General features: G+C 46.7%; 1 non-coding gene across 1 annotated transcript; it reads right to left on the reverse strand.

Moving 5' to 3' along the window:
- Positions 1-993: 993 nt before the first annotated feature.
- On the reverse strand, positions 994-1,112 carry LOC138368292 (5S ribosomal RNA). Its single transcript, XR_011229567.1, has one exon. It is a non-coding gene; the product is annotated as a 5S ribosomal RNA (ribosomal RNA).
- Between the last annotated feature and the right edge of the window lie 21,201 nt (positions 1,113-22,313).

Here is a 22,313-nt window from a genome sequence, read left to right on the forward strand (position 1 = left end):
CTTCAAATGCCCACTTGGGGACTGTAAGCTCCAAAAAACCCAGTATATAGGCAAGACAACAACATCTCTTTCTAGGCGTTTAACGATGCATAAGCAACAGGGCTCCATTAAGGAACATATAATCTCTTCCCATAACCAAACCATCGCCAGAGAAATCCTAGTAAACAACACAGAAATCATCGATAGAAACAGCGATAGCAGGCGGCTTGACGTTTGCGAGGCACTACACATCAAGAAGTCAACACCAGCAATCAACAGCCAATTATTGCACAACTATATTCTACCCACCTCAAGACTCCGATTCAATATAGAAGCATCAAGAAATATGGACCAATAGGCTTTCTACAAACACTTCTATTCAATACCCATTGTTTCTGTTCTGTCTTGTGTTGATACTTTTAATACCCTATTAATATCCCCTCTTGTTCTGTCTTGTGTTAATGCCACATCACCCCTCCCACCTCACTCAAATGTAGATATAAAATCAGAGATACGTAAGTTCTAATCAGTTGTGTATTTGTGAAGTCTTTGAAAATGTAATAAGTTTTACGAAACGCGCCCGTGTCGCGTCAGACTAGAAATAAAAATGAATTTTGGAGAAGTGATTTTTGATTTACCTCCAACAGTGAAGCGTAATGTACGAAAGATTGAGAAAATTCGTGTTAGAATTATTAATCTTACTTTTTCGGTCATATTTAATAATATATGTCTACAGGAAAGACTGCTACCAAAATATACTAATATATATATATATATATATATATATATATATATATATATATATATATAAATACAACATGTTTGGTTTTGGTTGTTTGTTTTTGTATAAAGCCTCACACACTATCTATATTAAGCGAGTTTGTTTTAAACATGACATACATATTAATTCATTTTACCAGGCCTTATTCCACACAACTCCGTGAATTTCCCGTGGAGCCAGCCATTCAAACAAAAACAAACGAAACAAAACAAAACAAAACAAAAAAACATTATTGCCAACAGCATTTGGTGTTCCCAGGCGGTCACCCATCCAAGTACTAACCAAACCCAACGTTGCTTAACTTCGCTGATCGGACGAGAAGCGGTGTTCTCAACGTGGTATGGCCGTTGGCATGAGACTGCCTACACATTGTGGCTAATAACCAACTCTTTTAAGTCATCGCGGCAGGATACGGACCTGCTTGTGGTGTCTTAATGGTAATTGTATCCTAACATATTTTTGTCTCCTTGGCATGGATATTTAACATCGTTTATTCAGTCTTGGGTTTATGTTCTTTCGCCATTTACAGACATTTTACATCTACCTACTTCCTCAGCCTGCCCTGCCAATTTCTAATGAATTTGTGGATTTTCTTTTGTAATACAAACATGTGTGTGCTCATCTGCTCTTCAGTTTTTATGATATTTGTCTCATCTGTCCTGCTTTATGATACTTTTACAAAGAACATGAACAAATGCTTCTATTTTAGAGAAGATATGGGATCCAGGTTTCGGAGCCGTAAAACCAACCGTCGTGATTGGTGGACGAGTTGCCAGGTTGCAGCTTCTGTACCGTGCCGGCACATAAATAGGTTCGGCTCAAGCGGCGGCAGCATCATTCCCCCGTGATTGTCTGAGCGTCTCTCATCACCTTGGTTGGTTCATCATCATCATCATGGTAGAAGCAAAGCCTACCAAGAAGGCTGCGGCTGCTGCTGCTGTGGTGGCCACCACCAGGAAACCTCGCGTCCAGGTTGCTCACCCGAAAACTAGTCAAATGGTTCTAGCCGCGGTCGCAGCACTCAAAGACCGTAAGGGCTCGTCTCTACAAGCAATCAAGAAGTACGTTGTTGCCAACAACAAAGTCGAGGCTGCCAAGATCGCCATTTACATCCGAAGATTTCTCAAGAAAGCAGTGGCTGACGGCATTCTTGTTCAGACCAAGGGAAGTGGAGCTAGTGGATCATTCAAGCTGGCCGTAGCAGAGAAGAGGGCCGTTCTAACTCCCAAGAAAGCCACCACAACCAAGAAACCATCTACAGCAGCAAAGAAGGCCGTGGTAACTCCCAAGAAAGCCGCCACAAGCAACAAACCACCTACAGCCTTGAAAAAGAAGCAGCAGCAGCAGCAGCTTGTTGTTGGGAACAAAAAGCCCAAAATAAAGAGAGCTTCAAAATCTCCCAAACCACCCAAGGCAAAGAAAGCTGTCAAGAAAACTACAAAGGCAAAATAAACGACGACATGCAAGCAGCATGAATACACATGACAATAAACATCCAGGCCTCCCCCCTCAGTGGAGGGGCCTCACATGATTCCAAAAAGAGTTTAGTTTTGTAGACAAATAAATCATTACTTTTGGGGTAGATTTACTCTGTATATTATATATATATATATATATATATATATATATATATATATATATATATATATATATATATATATATATATATATATATGTCGTACCTAATAGCCAGAACGCACTTCTCAGCCTACTATTCAAGGCCCGATTTGCCTAATAAGCCAAGTTTTCATGAATTAATGTTTTTTCGTCTACCTAACCTACCTAACCTAACCTAACCTAGCTTTTTTTGGCTACCTAACCTAACCTTACCTATAAATATAGGTTAGGTTAGGTTAGGTAGGGTTGGTTAGGTACGGTCATATATCTACGTTAATTTTCACTCCAATAAAAAAAAATTGACCTCATACATAGAGAAAAGGGTTGCTTTATCATTTCATAAGAAAAAAAATATAGTAAATATATTAATTCAGGAAAACTTGGCTTATTAGGCAAATCAGGCCTTGAATAGTAGGCTGAGAAGTGAGTTCTGGCTACTAGGTACGACATATATATATATATATATATATATATATATATATATATATATATATATATATATATATATATATACATGGGTGAGGTGATATGGTACCAAAGTTTTGGGTAAGGTGATTGACATTTACACAAGATAAAACACGAACCAATGGGAATAAAAACATAAGAATGGAAGTAACTGCAGAAGGCCTATTGGCCCATAACACAAGCACTTCCTCTTGATGCTTTTATATTCGTTCAGAGTCTTGAAGCTATAATAATATATATATATATATATATATATATATATATATATATATATATATATATATATATATATATATATATATATATATATATATATATATATATACACAAAACTAAATAGTCTTGTTAGACAAATTGCCCCTATTAGAGGCAAGTTGACTAACAAGCCGAATGACTGGCAATTGTTTTGAATTTGAGTTAAATCTAACATAGAAATGTAATCAAACCTAACCTAACCTATGCTAACCCAAGCTTAGCTAACCTAACCTAACCTAAGCTAACCCAAGCTAAGCTAAGCTAAGCTAACCTAACCTAACCTAAGCTAAGCTAACCTAACCTAACCCAGCAATTCATGATCTTAATATAATACTGTTAATTGGATAAACCAATTTGGAAAGAAATGTTCGAAAATAACAAAATTAACTGTGCTTGTTAGGAAAATTGGGCCTTGCATACTTGTCCCAATAGTGTGGTTCTCGCTTTTAGGTACGACATAAATGTATACCTAAGTTGAGAGAGAAAAAGATTCTCACTCAAACATGCATATCGATTGCCAGTCCTGAATTCTGGGTAGATATTTGTGTCCTCCCTTTTCATTTACCATCATTTGGATACTATCAAAACAGCTCTGAGAAGGATAAAATGAATAAAACGGGTAGCTCACTCATGTAAAAAGGAAGAGTTGGGAAAGATCTCTCTCTCTCTCTCTCTCCCCCTCACACCCCCCCCCCCCCCCCACCAATGATCCTGCTCTGCTAGTATATAACGTAACAAACCTCCCTCCCCCCCCCCCCCCCCCCCCCCCCAATCAGAGTCCCTTTAAGCATGCGAGGATAAAAAATAGATTTCATAAGACCCAATGTGCTAGCTGATATCAAAACAATTTATGTTATCGTCTATTAAGCCCTTCAGTAAAAAAGTATAGGGACCTAATTAGGTCCCGTTTTGAGGTGGTGGTGGGTGGAATCGATGGATTAGCCAAGCTCTTATCCGCCGAATCCGTAGAGGGTACGACCCTGGCGCTTCAGAGCGTACACCACGTCCATGGCAGTGACGGTCTTCCTCTTGGCGTGTTCCGTGTAGGTTACAGCATCACGGATGACGTTCTCGAGGAACACCTTCAGGACGCCACGGGTCTCTTCGTAGATGAGACCCGAAATACGCTTGACGCCGCCACGACGAGCTAAGCGACGAATAGCGGGCTTGGTGATGCCCTGGATGTTGTCACGTAGCACCTTACGATGACGCTTGGCGCCACCCTTTCCGAGTCCCTTGCCTCCCTTGCCGCGTCCAGTCATGGTGTTGTAGTTGTGTGAATCGAATTGACGAATGCCATTCATTCATTCATTTAAATATAGGTCAAGATACCCTAATGGGTGAGCGTGGAAGTGGGGATAGGGGAAGAATTAGTGGGGGTGAGAGGAAGGGTTTTCAGTATGAGGTAAAGTGCCAGGGCTAGACCCAGCTGCATGGCATTGAAATCGTTATGACCAGACTAGGCAGTGAAGGCAAGGAATCGGATCTGTGACAACATTTCGTCTTTTCTGAGCACCCACGGAGACAGCAGTCCTCAGCTGGGTGTGCCCTGGAGGCTCACACCAGCTGAATTGAATAATACAGGAGAAGATGCCCATTGGGGCGAGCCTTGAAGTGGGGACAGCTGAAGAGTAGTCGGTGAGAGGAAATGCTGAAGTTGAAGAAAAAGTGCCAGGGCTAAACCCAGCTGCGTGACAATACGTTGATGCTGCAAACAACCCAACAACTGGCTAGGCTTGGAGGCGGGTCTGGAAGGCGGCGGTGGCAGTGCTTCAGCATTCAAGGTGGAAACAATCTTTCTTCATGTGGTGTCTTCTTCTTCTTCAATTTGGTGTTTCTTCTTTCTTCTTGCTTCGAGTAATCATTTGATGTTTGTAATCGGCGTAGTCTGGTGGGAAAAGGTCCTTTGACAATGTGGTTTCGTCGCATTCAACGAAGATTACTTCGTTCTTTAGTGTGTACTTTAAGTTTGGATCATTCAGCAGGCATTCCGCATACCTTGTGTTGAGTATTTTGCTGGAGAGGCGTCTGTATTCGGGAGTTCCAAGTGTAAGTTGTTCACGTTGATCATATAGTGCGGAGACTCTTGGAGACTCCTGTGTTGCTGGAGATGGTGATTGTGCTTCAACGTCAATCGAGGCAGTAGAGTCATCATCGGAAAACAAGTGTTGGTTTTCAGAAGCATCAGGTGTAGGTACCTGTGAAGCTGGTGTAGTCTCAGGTGCGGCTGGTGTATTTTCTGGTGAAGCTGGTGAAGTTGGTGCAGTCTCAGGTACCACTGGAGAAGTAGCTGGTTCGTCTGGAGTAGTAGCAGTGTGCAAGGATGTTGCAGAGTCTGTATCAGGTTGCACAGGGTGGGCGTCAGCAGACAGGATATCTGCCAATGCAGTTGAAGAGATGGTGATGCTGATGTTAGAAGCAGAAGTGGTATTTGTTGCTGAAGTCGTAGCATTGGTGTTGGCTGAGGCTGTTGTTGTGAAGAGCTCGTCACGAACAGTAAATGTTGGTAAACCGTTGTCAGCGTACATAATGTTCAGAATTCGTACAAATTCCTTGGTGTTCGTGCCTGCAATCATTTCAGCAGTGCGGATGAGTCCCATTATGACGTTGTGGTTCCTGTTAGGGAGCAGCATCTGGTGTGGTGAGGGCTGGCTTGTTGATTCAGCAGAGTAAACTTGTGGCTGTCGCTGCTGAGTCGATGATTGGTTGGCGGGCTGGGACCCAGGGCCCCAATGGGATGCAGTCTGTGCAGAAGCTCCGCCCCCTCCCGGAAGCAGAGGAAAGTTGGCGGCTTGCACGTTGAATGTTGACGGTTCTCGTCGTGTGGTGTTGGCTTGCCTGGCTTCGGTCATCTTCTGTATTTCTTGACGTCTTTGTGGACACTCAGCAGAGACGGCAGTATGGTGACCTTGGCAGAGAAGGCATTTGAGGAAGTCGCTGGTGCATTGTTTGAAGTGGTGACTCTCGGCGCACTTGCTGCACCGTTGGTCCTGAGATGGGCAATTTTTAGTGAAGTGCTCATAACTATAGCACTTAAAACACTGTCGTAGCTGGTAGTAATGTTCTCTTGTTATTTGTCGGGGTGTACAAGCGAGGCCGAAGCACCGGAAGCCGTTGGTGGTAGCAGAGGTAGCTTCCTCAGGCGAGGTGAAGGTGACCTTCATAGTGGAGAGGTGGCTGTCCTGCACAGGGATGAATTTTACGGTGACTGCAGTCAAGGAAGGGTTATCTTCGGTTATGCTGGTGGCGACGTCAGTGGTAGCTTTTTCGGAGATGAGGGAGCTCACTCTCCTTACGAAAACAGTCCTGGCTGCGAGGTAGTGTCGTGGTGGGGTGAGGAACATGTGCGCCTCCTCGAGAGCAGTGAGGTGAATGGGGTTAAAGAGGCGTTGTACGGCCTCGGCACTGCTGAACAGCAGTTGAGGGAGTCCATCATCGTTGAGTACGACGTCCAGGGGTGCAACATTGGTTGTAGTGGTGATCAAATCCGATATCTCTGATCGAGTAGGGGTCTGGTTCCCTCTGAATCGTACCTTGATTCGGTAGATCATGGCTCTAATCGTTGCTGCCTAATGTTTACCCACCCGGCAGTGCTGGGTGCAGGAGAGCCTGATCTAGAGGGTTGCACTTTCCTTAAGAGGTCTCCCGTCTCTTACCGGTTTAATGCACCGGATCAGGGTGGGGTCTGACCTCTTAAAGCAAAGTACTCTGTATGTGACACCAGCTGAACTGAATAATACAGGAGAAGATGCCCATTGGGGCGAGCCTTGAAGTGGGGACAGCTGAAGAGTAGTCGGTGAGAGGAAATGCTGAAGTTGAAGAAAAAGTGCCAGGGCTAAACCCAGCTGCGTGACAATACGTCGATGCTGCAAACAACCCAACAACTGGCTAGGCTTGGAGGCGGGTCTGGAAGGCGGCGGTGGCAGTGCTTCAGCATTCAAGGTGGAAACAATCTTTCTTCATGTGGTGTCTTCTTCTTCTTCAATTTGGTGTTTCTTCTTTCTTCTTGCTTCGAGTAATCATTTGATGTTTGTAATCGGCGTAGTCTGGTGGGAAAAGGTCCTTTGACAATGTGGTTTCGTCGCATTCAACGAAGATTACTTCGTTCTTTAGTGTGTACTTTAAGTTTGGATCATTCAGCAGGCATTCCGCATACCTTGTGTTGAGTATTTTGCTGGAGAGGCGTCTGTATTCGGGAGTTCCAAGTGTAAGTTGTTCACGTTGATCATATAGTGCGGAGACTCTTGGAGACTCCTGTGTTGCTGGAGATGGTGATTGTGCTTCAACGTCAATCGAGGCAGTAGAGTCATCATCGGAAAACAAGTGTTGGTTTTCAGAAGCATCAGGTGTAGGTACCTGTGAAGCTGGTGTAGTCTCAGGTGCGGCTGGTGTATTTTCTGGTGAAGCTGGTGAAGTTGGTGCAGTCTCAGGTACCACTGGAGAAGTAGCTGGTTCGTCTGGAGTAGTAGCAGTGTGCAAGGATGTTGCAGAGTCTGTATCAGGTTGCACAGGGTGGGCGTCAGCAGACAGGATATCTGCCAATGCAGTTGAAGAGATGGTGATGCTGATGTTAGAAGCAGAAGTGGTATTTGTTGCTGAAGTCGTAGCATTGGTGTTGGCTGAGGCTGTTGTTGTGAAGAGCTCGTCACGAACAGTAAATGTTGGTAAACCGTTGTCAGCGTACATAATGTTCAGAATTCGTACAAATTCCTTGGTGTTCGTGCCTGCAATCATTTCAGCAGTGCGGATGAGTCCCATTATGACGTTGTGGTTCCTGTTAGGGAGCAGCATCTGGTGTGGTGAGGGCTGGCTTGTTGATTCAGCAGAGTAAACTTGTGGCTGTCGCTGCTGAGTCGATGATTGGTTGGCGGGCTGGGACCCAGGGCCCCAATGGGATGCAGTCTGTGCAGAAGCTCCGCCCCCTCCCGGAAGCAGAGGAAAGTTGGCGGCTTGCACGTTGAATGTTGACGGTTCTCGTCGTGTGGTGTTGGCTTGCCTGGCTTCGGTCATCTTCTGTATTTCTTGACGTCTTTGTGGACACTCAGCAGAGACGGCAGTATGGTGACCTTGGCAGAGAAGGCATTTGAGGAAGTCGCTGGTGCATTGTTTGAAGTGGTGACTCTCGGCGCACTTGCTGCACCGTTGGTCCTGAGATGGGCAATTTTTAGTGAAGTGCTCATAACTATAGCACTTAAAACACTGTCGTAGCTGGTAGTAATGTTCTCTTGTTATTTGTCGGGGTGTACAAGCGAGGCCGAAGCACCGGAAGCCGTTGGTGGTAGCAGAGGTAGCTTCCTCAGGCGAGGTGAAGGTGACCTTCATAGTGGAGAGGTGGCTGTCCTGCACAGGGATGAATTTTACGGTGACTGCAGTCAAGGAAGGGTTATCTTCGGTTATGCTGGTGGCGACGTCAGTGGTAGCTTTTTCGGAGATGAGGGAGCTCACTCTCCTTACGAAAACAGTCCTGGCTGCGAGGTAGTGTCGTGGTGGGGTGAGGAACATGTGCGCCTCCTCGAGAGCAGTGAGGTGAATGGGGTTAAAGAGGCGTTGTACGGCCTCGGCACTGCTGAACAGCAGTTGAGGGAGTCCATCATCGTTGAGTACGACGTCCAGGGGTGCAACATTGGTTGTAGTGGTGATCAAATCCGATATCTCTGATCGAGTAGGGGTCTGGTTCCCTCTGAATCGTACCTTGATTCGGTAGATCATGGCTCTAATCGTTGCTGCCTAATGTTTACCCACCCGGCAGTGCTGGGTGCAGGAGAGCCTGATCTAGAGGGTTGCACTTTCCTTAAGAGGTCTCCCGTCTCTTACCGGTTTAATGCACCGGATCAGGGTGGGGTCTGACCTCTTAAAGCAAAGTACTCTGTATGTGACACCAGCTGAACTGAATAATACAGGAGAAGATGCCCATTGGGGCGAGCCTTGAAGTGGGGACAGCTGAAGAGTAGTCGGTGAGAGGAAATGCTGAAGTTGAAGAAAAAGTGCCAGGGCTAAACCCAGCTGCGTGACAATACGTCGATGCTGCAAACAACCCAACAACTGGCTAGGCTTGGAGGCGGGTCTGGAAGGCGGCGGTGGCAGTGCTTCAGCATTCAAGGTGGAAACAATCTTTCTTCATGTGGTGTCTTCTTCTTCTTCAATTTGGTGTTTCTTCTTTCTTCTTGCTTCGAGTAATCATTTGATGTTTGTAATCGGCGTAGTCTGGTGGGAAAAGGTCCTTTGACAATGTGGTTTCGTCGCATTCAACGAAGATTACTTCGTTCTTTAGTGTGTACTTTAAGTTTGGATCATTCAGCAGGCATTCCGCATACCTTGTGTTGAGTATTTTGCTGGAGAGGCGTCTGTATTCGGGAGTTCCAAGTGTAAGTTGTTCACGTTGATCATATAGTGCGGAGACTCTTGGAGACTCCTGTGTTGCTGGAGATGGTGATTGTGCTTCAACGTCAATCGAGGCAGTAGAGTCATCATCGGAAAACAAGTGTTGGTTTTCAGAAGCATCAGGTGTAGGTACCTGTGAAGCTGGTGTAGTCTCAGGTGCGGCTGGTGTATTTTCTGGTGAAGCTGGTGAAGTTGGTGCAGTCTCAGGTACCACTGGAGAAGTAGCTGGTTCGTCTGGAGTAGTAGCAGTGTGCAAGGATGTTGCAGAGTCTGTATCAGGTTGCACAGGGTGGGCGTCAGCAGACAGGATATCTGCCAATGCAGTTGAAGAGATGGTGATGCTGATGTTAGAAGCAGAAGTGGTATTTGTTGCTGAAGTCGTAGCATTGGTGTTGGCTGAGGCTGTTGTTGTGAAGAGCTCGTCACGAACAGTAAATGTTGGTAAACCGTTGTCAGCGTACATAATGTTCAGAATTCGTACAAATTCCTTGGTGTTCGTGCCTGCAATCATTTCAGCAGTGCGGATGAGTCCCATTATGACGTTGTGGTTCCTGTTAGGGAGCAGCATCTGGTGTGGTGAGGGCTGGCTTGTTGATTCAGCAGAGTAAACTTGTGGCTGTCGCTGCTGCGTCGATGATTGGTTGGCGGGCTGGGACCCAGGGCCCCAATGGGATGCAGTCTGTGCAGAAGCTCCGCCCCCTCCCGGAAGCAGAGGAAAGTTGGCGGCTTGCACGTTGAATGTTGACGGTTCTCGTCGTGTGGTGTTGGCTTGCCTGGCTTCGGTCATCTTCTGTATTTCTTGACGTCTTTGTGGACACTCAGCAGAGACGGCAGTATGGTGACCTTGGCAGAGAAGGCATTTGAGGAAGTCGCTGGTGCATTGTTTGAAGTGGTGACTCTCGGCGCACTTGCTGCACCGTTGGTCCTGAGATGGGCAATTTTTAGTGAAGTGCTCATAACTATAGCACTTAAAACACTGTCGTAGCTGGTAGTAATGTTCTCTTGTTATTTGTCGGGGTGTACAAGCGAGGCCGAAGCACCGGAAGCCGTTGGTGGTAGCAGAGGTAGCTTCCTCAGGCGAGGTGAAGGTGACCTTCATAGTGGAGAGGTGGCTGTCCTGCACAGGGATGAATTTTACGGTGACTGCAGTCAAGGAAGGGTTATCTTCGGTTATGCTGGTGGCGACGTCAGTGGTAGCTTTTTCGGAGATGAGGGAGCTCACTCTCCTTACGAAAACAGTCCTGGCTGCGAGGTAGTGTCGTGGTGGGGTGAGGAACATGTGCGCCTCCTCGAGAGCAGTGAGGTGAATGGGGTTAAAGAGGCGTTGTACGGCCTCGGCACTGCTGAACAGCAGTTGAGGGAGTCCATCATCGTTGAGTACGACGTCCAGGGGTGCAACATTGGTTGTAGTGGTGATCAAATCCGATATCTCTGATCGAGTAGGGGTCTGGTTCCCTCTGAATCGTACCTTGATTCGGTAGATCATGGCTCTAATCGTTGCTGCCTAATGTTTACCCACCCGGCAGTGCTGGGTGCAGGAGAGCCTGATCTAGAGGGTTGCACTTTCCTTAAGAGGTCTCCCGTCTCTTACCGGTTTAATGCACCGGATCAGGGTGGGGTCTGACCTCTTAAAGCAAAGTACTCTGTATGTGACACCAGCTGAACTGAATAATACAGGAGAAGATGCCCATTGGGGCGAGCCTTGAAGTGGGGACAGCTGAAGAGTAGTCGGTGAGAGGAAATGCTGAAGTTGAAGAAAAAGTGCCAGGGCTAAACCCAGCTGCGTGACAATACGTCGATGCTGCAAACAACCCAACAACTGGCTAGGCTTGGAGGCGGGTCTGGAAGGCGGCGGTGGCAGTGCTTCAGCATTCAAGGTGGAAACAATCTTTCTTCATGTGGTGTCTTCTTCTTCTTCAATTTGGTGTTTCTTCTTTCTTCTTGCTTCGAGTAATCATTTGATGTTTGTAATCGGCGTAGTCTGGTGGGAAAAGGTCCTTTGACAATGTGGTTTCGTCGCATTCAACGAAGATTACTTCGTTCTTTAGTGTGTACTTTAAGTTTGGATCATTCAGCAGGCATTCCGCATACCTTGTGTTGAGTATTTTGCTGGAGAGGCGTCTGTATTCGGGAGTTCCAAGTGTAAGTTGTTCACGTTGATCATATAGTGCGGAGACTCTTGGAGACTCCTGTGTTGCTGGAGATGGTGATTGTGCTTCAACGTCAATCGAGGCAGTAGAGTCATCATCGGAAAACAAGTGTTGGTTTTCAGAAGCATCAGGTGTAGGTACCTGTGAAGCTGGTGTAGTCTCAGGTGCGGCTGGTGTATTTTCTGGTGAAGCTGGTGAAGTTGGTGCAGTCTCAGGTACCACTGGAGAAGTAGCTGGTTCGTCTGGAGTAGTAGCAGTGTGCAAGGATGTTGCAGAGTCTGTATCAGGTTGCACAGGGTGGGCGTCAGCAGACAGGATATCTGCCAATGCAGTTGAAGAGATGGTGATGCTGATGTTAGAAGCAGAAGTGGTATTTGTTGCTGAAGTCGTAGCATTGGTGTTGGCTGAGGCTGTTGTTGTGAAGAGCTCGTCACGAACAGTAAATGTTGGTAAACCGTTGTCAGCGTACATAATGTTCAGAATTCGTACAAATTCCTTGGTGTTCGTGCCTGCAATCATTTCAGCAGTGCGGATGAGTCCCATTATGACGTTGTGGTTCCTGTTAGGGAGCAGCATCTGGTGTGGTGAGGGCTGGCTTGTTGATTCAGCAGAGTAAACTTGTGGCTGTCGCTGCTGAGTCGATGATTGGTTGGCAGGCTGGGACCCAGGGCCCCAATGGGATGCAGTCTGTGCAGAAGCTCCGCCCCCTCCCGGAAGCAGAGGAAAGTTGGCGGCTTGCACGTTGAATGTTGACGGTTCTCGTCGTGTGGTGTTGGCTTGCCTGGCTTCGGTCATCTTCTGTATTTCTTGACGTCTTTGTGGACACTCAGCAGAGACGGCAGTATGGTGACCTTGGCAGAGAAGGCATTTGAGGAAGTCGCTGGTGCATTGTTTGAAGTGGTGACTCTCGGCGCACTTGCTGCACCGTTGGTCCTGAGATGGGCAATTTTTAGTGAAGTGCTCATAACTATAGCACTTAAAACACTGTCGTAGCTGGTAGTAATGTTCTCTTGTTATTTGTCGGGGTGTACAAGCGAGGCCGAAGCACCGGAAGCCGTTGGTGGTAGCAGAGGTAGCTTCCTCAGGCGAGGTGAAGGTGACCTTCATAGTGGAGAGGTGGCTGTCCTGCACAGGGATGAATTTTACGGTGACTGCAGTCAAGGAAGGGTTATCTTCGGTTATGCTGGTGGCGACGTCAGTGGTAGCTTTTTCGGAGATGAGGGAGCTCACTCTCCTTACGAAAACAGTCCTGGCTGCGAGGTAGTGTCGTGGTGGGGTGAGGAACATGTGCGCCTCCTCGAGAGCAGTGAGGTGAATGGGGTTAAAGAGGCGTTGTACGGCCTCGGCACTGCTGAACAGCAGTTGAGGGAGTCCATCATCGTTGAGTACGACGTCCAGGGGTGCAACATTGGTTGTAGTGGTGATCAAATCCGATATCTCTGATCGAGTAGGGGTCTGGTTCCCTCTGAATCGTACCTTGATTCGGTAGATCATGGCTCTAATCGTTGCTGCCTAATGTTTACCCACCCGGCAGTGCTGGGTGCAGGAGAGCCTGATCTAGAGGGTTGCACTTTCCTTAAGAGGTCTCCCGTCTCTTACCGGTTTAATGCACCGGATCAGGGTGGGGTCTGACCTCTTAAAGCAAAGTACTCTGTATGCAGAATCAGAATAATACAGGAGAAGATGCCCATAGGGGCGAGCTTGGAAGTGGGGACAGAAGAAGATAAGGGGGGGTGAGAGGAAGAAGATTTGTAAGAGAAAAAGTGCCAGGGCTAAACTCAGCTGCGTGTCGTTAGGTTGCGGCTTTCGAGGCAGGGACTCAGTCGGGTGTTTTCAGTGACAACATCGGGACATCACAAACTCACAACATCACAGTGATTGGCTCAAGAGCGTCAGGGCTGAACTTTTTTACGGATTGTTTGTGCTGGTTGTTGAGAGCTGAATATGTAATGATAGTGGATGCTGGGTGTTGAGAGCTAAAGTTTAACGAAATACAGAGTTAGGAAGAGGATCATGGATGGTAGAGAAGAGGTCATGATTGTTTCGTGGTAGTCTGAGAGTGTGTAGGAGAAAATCAATGTGTTGTTCATGATGAGTGAGTAGTCTATCGATTTGTTTGTCTGATAGAGTTTTCCAGTAGGTATTTAGGGCAGGAATGTTAGTACTTTCATGGAGACTTTGACTGGTATTTAACTCTTGCCATCGGGTGTTGAGTACCCATCTTAGTGCTCTGTTCTGTATTCTTTGAAGTTTTATTTTGTTAGTGCGTGCAGATAGAGAAAGAGCTAGTGGAGCGTATGTTAGGAGAGGTCTAATAAGTGCTTTGTAAAGGTGCATTTTTGTGTCAGGTTTTGCAAATCTAAGTCTGTATAGTTTCTTCATGGCTTGAAGAGCTATTGCATGTTTCTGTGTTATGTGTGTGTGAAAGAGTAGTTGTCGATCAAATGTGAGTCCCAGGACTGTGGAGGAGGGAGATACAGAGATATAAGTAGGATTTTGAGTGTATGAATAGAGTTTGAGAGGAATTGGGCGAATAGTTCTTTTACAGAAAAAGTAGGTGATTTTAGATTTGCTGGAGTTGGTTTTTATACGCCATTTGTACTCCCACTCAGTGACAACATCAAGTTCTGTTTGTGCTCTGTTTGTTAGTGTATCAATGGTGTTGCTGGTGACAAGGTGAGAGACATCATCAGCATAACATATGGTTAATGAAGTGTGATGAACAGGGTCAGGAATGTCGTTTATGTATAGGATGTAGAGTGTTGGGGCAAGAACAGAGCCTTGGGGAACACCGGCGTGTAAGTTGAAGTAGTCAGAGTGTTGTTGGAGGAACTTAATTCTCATTGTCCTATTGTCTAAGTAGTTCGAAAGAAGTTTGGTGGTGATAAGAGGAAGATTAAAGTTGTTGCATAGTTTGAATTTTAAGCCGTCATGCCAAACAGTGTCAAAGGCCTTCTCAACGTCCTTAGTGATGAGTGCAGTCTTAAGTCTTTGGTGCTGATTGATACTGAGGTAGTTAGTCATGATGTTTAAGGCGTCGTGAGTGGACCGGTGAGGCCGAAATCCAAACTGTTTGTTAGTGAGTAAGTCATTGTGTTCAAGGTGGGTTCTAAGTCTCTGGTTGATCAGCCTTTCAAAGACTTTGCCAAGTGTCTCTAGAAGGCTGATGGGTCTATAGTTCTTTGGGTCAGTGTGGGGTTTCCCAGGTTTTGGAATAAGAACGGCTGTGGCAGACTTAAAGTTGAGTGGAAAGTATCCAGAGGCAAGGGAGGCGTTGAATAGGTTAGTGATAGCAGTAATGATAGAAGCAGGGAGTTGTCTAAGAAGGATATGTCCAATGCCAGACGCACCAGGGGCTCTGCGACGAGTGCCCATGAGAGCTGTCTTGACATCAGCTAGAGTTAGGGGAGTCTGTAGTTCAGTGTTTGAATTGAGATTTTCAAGGTGAATGAGGTCGTCTGGTGTAGTTGCTTGTCTATTTTGGTGTATCCAGTCTTCGACTATTTCAATGTTGGGGCGTGCAAATGGTTCAGGAGGATGAGGGTGAAAGATTTGTTCCCAGTGGTGTTTAAAAATGTTGAGAACTGCGTCAGGATCAGTGATTTTGTTGTTATTATGTAGAAGGTATTTAAACGGTGTGTGAGTTGATCCTTGTAGTCGTTTGATTCGTTTCCAGAATTCTTGAGGTGTCAGTTTTCTGTATTGTTCTGCTTGTTCTATAAGGTGTTTCCAATGTTTTGTGTGATCTTCATCTAGGCTGTTAAGGATATGGTTTTTTAATGCTGTTAGGTCCCATAGTATTTGTCCATGACGATGTATGTTTTGTAAGAATCTAGTGTGATAGCAAGCTAAGAGGCGTTTGGAGCGAATGGAGGGGGTGAAAGTGAAATGTGGTTTGTGTGCTGTTTTAGGAATGGAGATGTTTGCTGCATGAATGATGGTGTCTTGTATGTTGCGTGCTTGTGTGTCGATGTCAGTGTGATGTTTGTCATTGTATTCATAAGTGAGATCATTGTCATCAATGTGTTGTTTGAACATGTCCCAGTTTGCCCTATGGTATGAGAATTGAGGAGTGCTGGGGATGAGAATAGGATTTGTGGAGACTGTGAGAATTAAGGGAATATGATCAGAGCCCGTAATGGGCCCTGGTGAAATGAAGTGTTGCAAGTTGCTGCCGTGTCTGTTGGTGAATATGAGATCAGGCCGGCCAGAACCTGTATGTGTGAAACAAGTGGGGAAATCAGGGCCAAGAAAGAATAGATGTTTTTGGGTGTATATTTGGTGAAGCTGTCTGCCATGCTGATTTGTGGTATTGTGGTGGAATGTAGGGTGTTGTGCATTGAGGTCTGCAAGCAGAAAAACAGGCAAGTGAGAGTTGTTGAAGAGAGTTATGAAATCTTGCATGGGAATGTCGGTGTTAGGACGGGTGTAGGTTGTGCAGATGATGAGAGACCCCATTTGTGTATGAACTTTAATGGCTAGGAAATGTTTGTGAAGCCAATGAGTGTGTAAGAGTTCGTGTTTGTATGAAGAACGGATGAGTATTGCAACTCCTTCATGTGCTTCATCTGGTGACTGGTAAGAGGTGTAGCCATAATGTTTGATTTTATATGAGTTCGTGATGTATGTGCTATTTAATAATAGCACATCAGGTCTCTCGATCTCAATAAAATCTGACACCATGTGTCTAATGTTGAAATATGCCCGCACATTAAACTGTATGATCTTTATGAATTTTTAGGTTTTGATGGGGTGCTGGTGGGGTTTTGTGCATGTAAAAGAGCATGAGGGTTGCGTGATTCAATGAGTTGGGCAGTTATTGAGGAGGGTGCATCTTGGAGGATGGTGGTAGGAATTGTAGGATATTTACAGCGGGAGGTGGGAGTAAGACAACGGGTTGCTGAACGGGCTCGGGACGAGACAAGATGAGTTACAGAAGAAATGACTGAAGTTGTTGGGGGATGGAGGGAGACAGAAGGCTTGTTGACAGGGACCGGGTGAGAGGTATCAGAGGTTGTAGTGTTAGTAGTCAGATTGGAAGTGGAGAGGACAATGTTGGGAGAAGAGGTTGAAAGTGCCTTTGACATGGATGCTTCAGTTTGGGATAGTCCAGGATGTGCTGTTTGGTCAGTGGCACCGTTTTCTGTGGCAGTCAGGAGTGGGTTGGTAGGAGATTGTGGGGGAACTGTAGTATTTTCTTCAGCTGAAGTCATGGTGTTTTGTGGAGTGAGGACTGTAGGAGAGAATGGAGCAGAGCGCAATAGTTGAGTAGGAGGAACAGAGATACTAGGAAGGCCGTTATGAGTGAGAAAGATTGGAAGATAGTCAGCAAAGTCACGGCCATCGTCCTTGGCCTTCAAGTAAGCAGCTTGTACACAGGCAGTGACTCGTTCATATGCAAGGTTCTGAAGAGGAGAATAAGGTGGAGGTGGTGGGTGAGGGAAGAGAGGTGGAGAGGACTGAGTTTGTTGTGCAGTATTATGATGATGTTGCTGGTGAGGTGAAGCATTAAGGACACTGGCATAGGACATTGAGGTGGCTGATGCTGTTTGGTGATGAGATAGGTTATGGGAGGTTGAAGAAGAGGAATGAGGGTGTGCTTGAGTGCGAGGTTGGTTATTGCGAAGAGATTTTAGGGTTTGCTTTCTCAAAGGGCAAGATTTGTCAACTGCTGAATGACCTCCTTGGCAATTGATGCATTTTAAAGTGTTGGCAGATCACTGAGTGTAAAAATGGCCTTCTGCAGAACATTTTGAACAAATTTGTGGGCTTTTACATTTCCGGGTTTCATGACTGTATTTGTAGCATTTAAAGCATTGCAGCAAAGGAAGATAGTCAACTGGACTAATGAAATAGGGAGGAGTGCTGGTGTTGAGGATTTTAATTCCATGGTGCAAGAGTTTTTGAGCTTCTGTAGGGGAGGAACATTGGATCTTGAGGTGTTTTGTATTGGGCACTGGGTATATCTCCATTACAGTAATAGCATTCCTGTGAGAGATGTCTTGAGAGAGATTGATAGTAGTAGGTGCTGAAAGGACAGAGCTGTCGACATTTCTTACAAGTACAGAGCATTTAGTTTTTTGTTCAATAGTGAGAACAGGAGTAAGTGAAGCTTGTGTGAGTTTTCTGAAAGTAGGTTCCTTGAAACAGGCAAAAAGGTCGTCTTCAGAGGCAATGAGAAATTTGATGGTGTTTGTGTTGGCATGTTTTATATGGTTAGTGGCTGGTGTGCCAGTGGCATTGTAAAAGGTAGTGATGCAGTCAACTGTGTCTATGGGTGTATTCCCAGTGTAGGTCATCCGTAGACAGTGAGCCATTGTGACTCACTGTCTACTGACAGTCCCGTGTCTTGTGCCAATCACTGCGATTCCATTAGCTCAGTGGGGGGGTCAGTGTGCTCGTGAGCTGTGGGTTGGAGCTCGGTTGTCAGAGGCGTAATTCCGGGTTCCTAGCAGGCTAATTGAACCCGGTTCGGCACAAATACAAAGTATTCGTGAGTCCTGAAGGTGTTACTCAAGGGCAACCCCCACTGCTAGTTGACTCGCACTATCACGAGGTTCTAGCAGTGGATGCATTCATTCATTCATTTAAATATAGGTCAAGATACCCTTATGGGTGAGCGTGGAAGTGGGGATAGGGGAAGAATTAGTGGGGGTGAGAGGAAGGGTTTTCAGTATGAGGTAAAGTGCCAGGGCTAGACCCAGCTGCATGGCATTGAAATCGTTATGACCAGACTAGGCAGTGAAGGCAAGGAATCGGATCTGTGACAACATTTCGTCTTTTCTGAGCACCCACGGAGACAGCAGTCCTCAGCTGGGTGTGCCCTGGAGGCTCACACCAGATGTGGTCTTTGATCTGTTAATCAGCATCGCGGCCCACCCAAGGCACCAGAAAACGGGAGCTAGTTGGTCCCCCCCTAAAGAGGGGGGAGAAGAGTTAGGAGGTTATAGTTGGAAGTTTGGTGATTTGAGTAGTGATATTATAGGAGAGGGGTTATGTAAAGGACGGAGCAGGAGGTGGATCGTCGATCAGGTTAAAGAGGTTGTGCGTATGTCTGGGTCTGCTTAGGACGTTTCTGAGGAACGTGTCGTAGTTGTCATGATAGGTGAGAATTCTGTCAATCTGTTTCTTCCCCATAGTATCCCAGGTTATGTTCAGAGGTGGGATGTTCGCCCTCTCATGCAGGGCCTCACTGGTGGTGAAGTCCTGCCAATGGGTATCGAACACCCATCTCAGAGCCCTGTTCTGGGTACGCTGGAGTTTCTTCCTATTTGTTGGTGCTGCAAGTGTGAGTGGGATCGGTGCATATGTTAGGAGTGGGAGAATAAGTGTTTTGTATAAGTAGAGCTTGGTGGCTTGGGAGGCATGTTTAAGTGGGTAGAGTTTTGATAGGGCGTTTGAGGCTATAGCTTTCTTGGGTGTTATGTGTGTGTGAAAGCGAAGGTTAAAGTCTAGTGTGAGTCCAAGTACTGTGGTTTTGTTGACTCTTGGGATCTGGGTTGCATCTGGTGATTGAGAGTAGAGTTTTACTGGGTCAGGGTTACGTCGTTTGTTGTAGAAAAAGTATGTTATTTTTGACTTGTTGGGGTTTGTTTTTATTCGCCAGTCGTGTTCCCAGAGGGTGACTTTGTCTATTTCTTGTTGTGCTTTCCGTGTGAGGGCGTTAATCGTATAGTCTGTGATCAGTTGGGTTACGTCGTCAGCGTAGCAAAGGGTCATTGATGTCCAGTATACTGGGTCAGGGATGTCGTTTATATAGAGTATGTATAAGGTTGGTGAAAGAACTGAGCCCTGAGGGACACCTGCATTTAGGTTGAAATAACCCGACAGCTTGCTGAGGAACAGTGGATGCCGCACGATTTCCCGACTATATCCCATCAAGCGGACGTACTAGTAGCATTGCAACTCCTGCCTGCCCTTACTTTACGCTTGTGGTCGAGTAGACACGGCTTTCTCACAACGCTTTCAAAACTGCAGTTGCCTACTCGTCTGTTTCACGTCCCTGTGAAATGACTTTTGCACAAATCCAAAAAATAGAGCAAAATCAGCGATAATAGTGATTGAGGTGAGCCGCCTGTTGGCTGCAGCCAGAGGAAGGAGGGGAGGGGCAACGGGGTGACGTAGGCGAGTCGAGCAGCCAATGGCGCTCGAGCAAGCGCCTCGAGACGGCGTATATAAGCAAAAATTTTTCGGCGCCGGCCATTATCAATTATAGTAACATGATTCTTCCACATTAGCTCCGGACCTCCCAACACACGATCACATCACGATCACGATCACGATCAGATCACGATCACGAGAGTTTGCAACCTGCAGCCGTCACGGCCGGACGTGTCTCTTGTTGCTCCTCACCTGCGAGCTGCCTAGCCAACCAGATAGTGAGGGGGTGTACATCCTTCGACCTGCCCAGGAGGGTGGGTCAGCTGTATTGCCTCGGCTCGGCCCTCGCCGGTACTAGCCACACAGTACCATGGCCTACAAAGTTAAGGCACGGTTCCTAGAGAACCACGCTTTCGGACGAGAAGAAATTCTCAACGTTCTCAAAGCCACCACCAACACAGTACCAGACGACATCCAGCAGGACGACGAAGGTATCGTCCTCTCTTACTCGACCGGAGACGACCTGGAACACCTGTTCACACCTGCTGCTACATCTGCACTCTACGATGCGGATATTACCCTCATCCAACCACGACGCTTTCAAGCTGAACGAACCATCTTTGCCAGGAGAGTAAGCTCATGGATCACCGAGCACGAGGTGGACGTTATCCTGAACAGTATCAACAGGGAAAACGAAAACATGACAGCTGTCTCAGCAAAAATCATCGCCAACAACAACGACACTCGCTCCACCTTGAAAGTGACTTTCACTACAGCTGCCGCAGCGGACCAGGCCACCACCACAGGATTTAGGTGCTTAGGCATCAATACTCCACCAGCTTCAGTGCACAAGGAACGTTTTTACGAGGTAAGCCAGTGCTACAAGTGCTACCAGTACTCACACGTGACCAGGAAGTGCCCCCAAAGTGTAAACAAGTGTAGTGTCTGTGCCAAGGACCACCATTATAAACAGTGTCGCGCCGATATCACGTGTTGTGTAGTGTGCGGTGGTGACCATATTGCTATTTCTCATTTGTGTCCTGTGCGACAGGAAGAAATTAAGAAGCTCTTGACAGCTGGACGGGCTTCCGCAACTGCTCGTGCTCAGTCACCATTCAACATGCAAGCCGCCATTTTCCCGGAGCTCCCGGGGGAAGGAGTAGCCGCCCACCAACGTACCAACCAATGGGGACCCGGCATGCAGTCCCGCAGCCAACCAGCTGCCCAATCACAGACCCAGCCTCCACCTCCACCACCAGGCTCCTCCCATTCGTCGACTCAGACTTCGCCACGGCAGTTGCCGGTTACTGTCACCGACCTTAGCACTGCACATGCTCTCACGAAACTAGTGAGCGACATTACTGGTTCCAACTACCGAGAATTTGTGAGGATTCTAAATATCGTCTACAAGGCTAACGGACTCCAGACCATCATCGTACCTGACGAAGTCTTCCCCACCTCTGCCTCAGCTTCCACTTCAGTAACTGAGCCGGAAATCACTGTAAACGCTGCCGCACTTGTTGACCTACTGTCTGCCACTGTTCCACCCACCACTCCAGCTGCTGCTGACCCTACACCAGACCCAGTAGAGGCTGTTAGTCTCTCCACACAAGACAACGACCCTCCTGCTCCTGTTTATGCGTCTTACAATTGCCCTAGAGACCTGAAATTTAATATTTCTCAGAAACGTGTCACAGCTCGGGAGTGGAACATCGACTACGAAAACGGACTGAACGATGACGGAACCCGCAGAGAGTTTTGGTACGTTGAGGCTGACACAGTTCGTTACTGCACTGATGTTACCATACTCCACCCTGCCATTATTGACCCTCAATACTACGTGAAATATCCGAAACACGCCGCTATGATAAAGAAAGAAATTCAAGAACGAACGGGCAATGAACCTTCAACCCAGCAGAGTCAACCAACACCTCTTCATACCAAACCTTCAGGGACCACTGTGCTAGTCCCCGACCCTTCAAACCCATTGTCGGATGATGCTCCAGCTCCTGGTCCAGCCTCGGACATTGCTGTGAACGATACTGAACCTACTGCAGCTGCAACATCTGCTCCTGGCATGGTAGCAACCCAGAAGCCGACGACTTCTCATCCACCATCTCCTGTTACATCTCCACCCACAGTACATACATCCACTGAACCTTCTACATCTGCAGTAAGTCCTACCGCTGCTACTAAACCATCAGGAACACTACTTCCAAGACCCACATCTCCTGGTATGTACTCATCTGACTCATCAGATGAGGATGTCTCTGTGGGAACGACATCTCCACCTTCACAGAAATACAACTATTCATCTGCCGATTTTCTTTATGACGCTATTGATCCCACAGCAATGTCAACACGAAGTCGGACCGCCAAGAAAGACAAGTCGAAAACAAAGACCAAAGATCAGACCTTGCTCCCACCATCAAGAAAGAAGTAAACCAATGAAGTAATCAACCTTCAATTACCATCACCTGCCAGCTGCTTGCGTTCCTGGCCTCTGCGTGGACTGCAAATGACGCCCTACTCAATTCTACTTCCATCTACTCAAGTTCTAATCCGCGGTGGTTGGGCCACCGATC

The sequence above is a fragment of the Procambarus clarkii genome, chromosome 24, assembly GCF_040958095.1.
Source record: "Procambarus clarkii isolate CNS0578487 chromosome 24, FALCON_Pclarkii_2.0, whole genome shotgun sequence".
Lineage (NCBI taxonomy): Eukaryota > Metazoa > Arthropoda > Malacostraca > Decapoda > Cambaridae > Procambarus > Procambarus clarkii.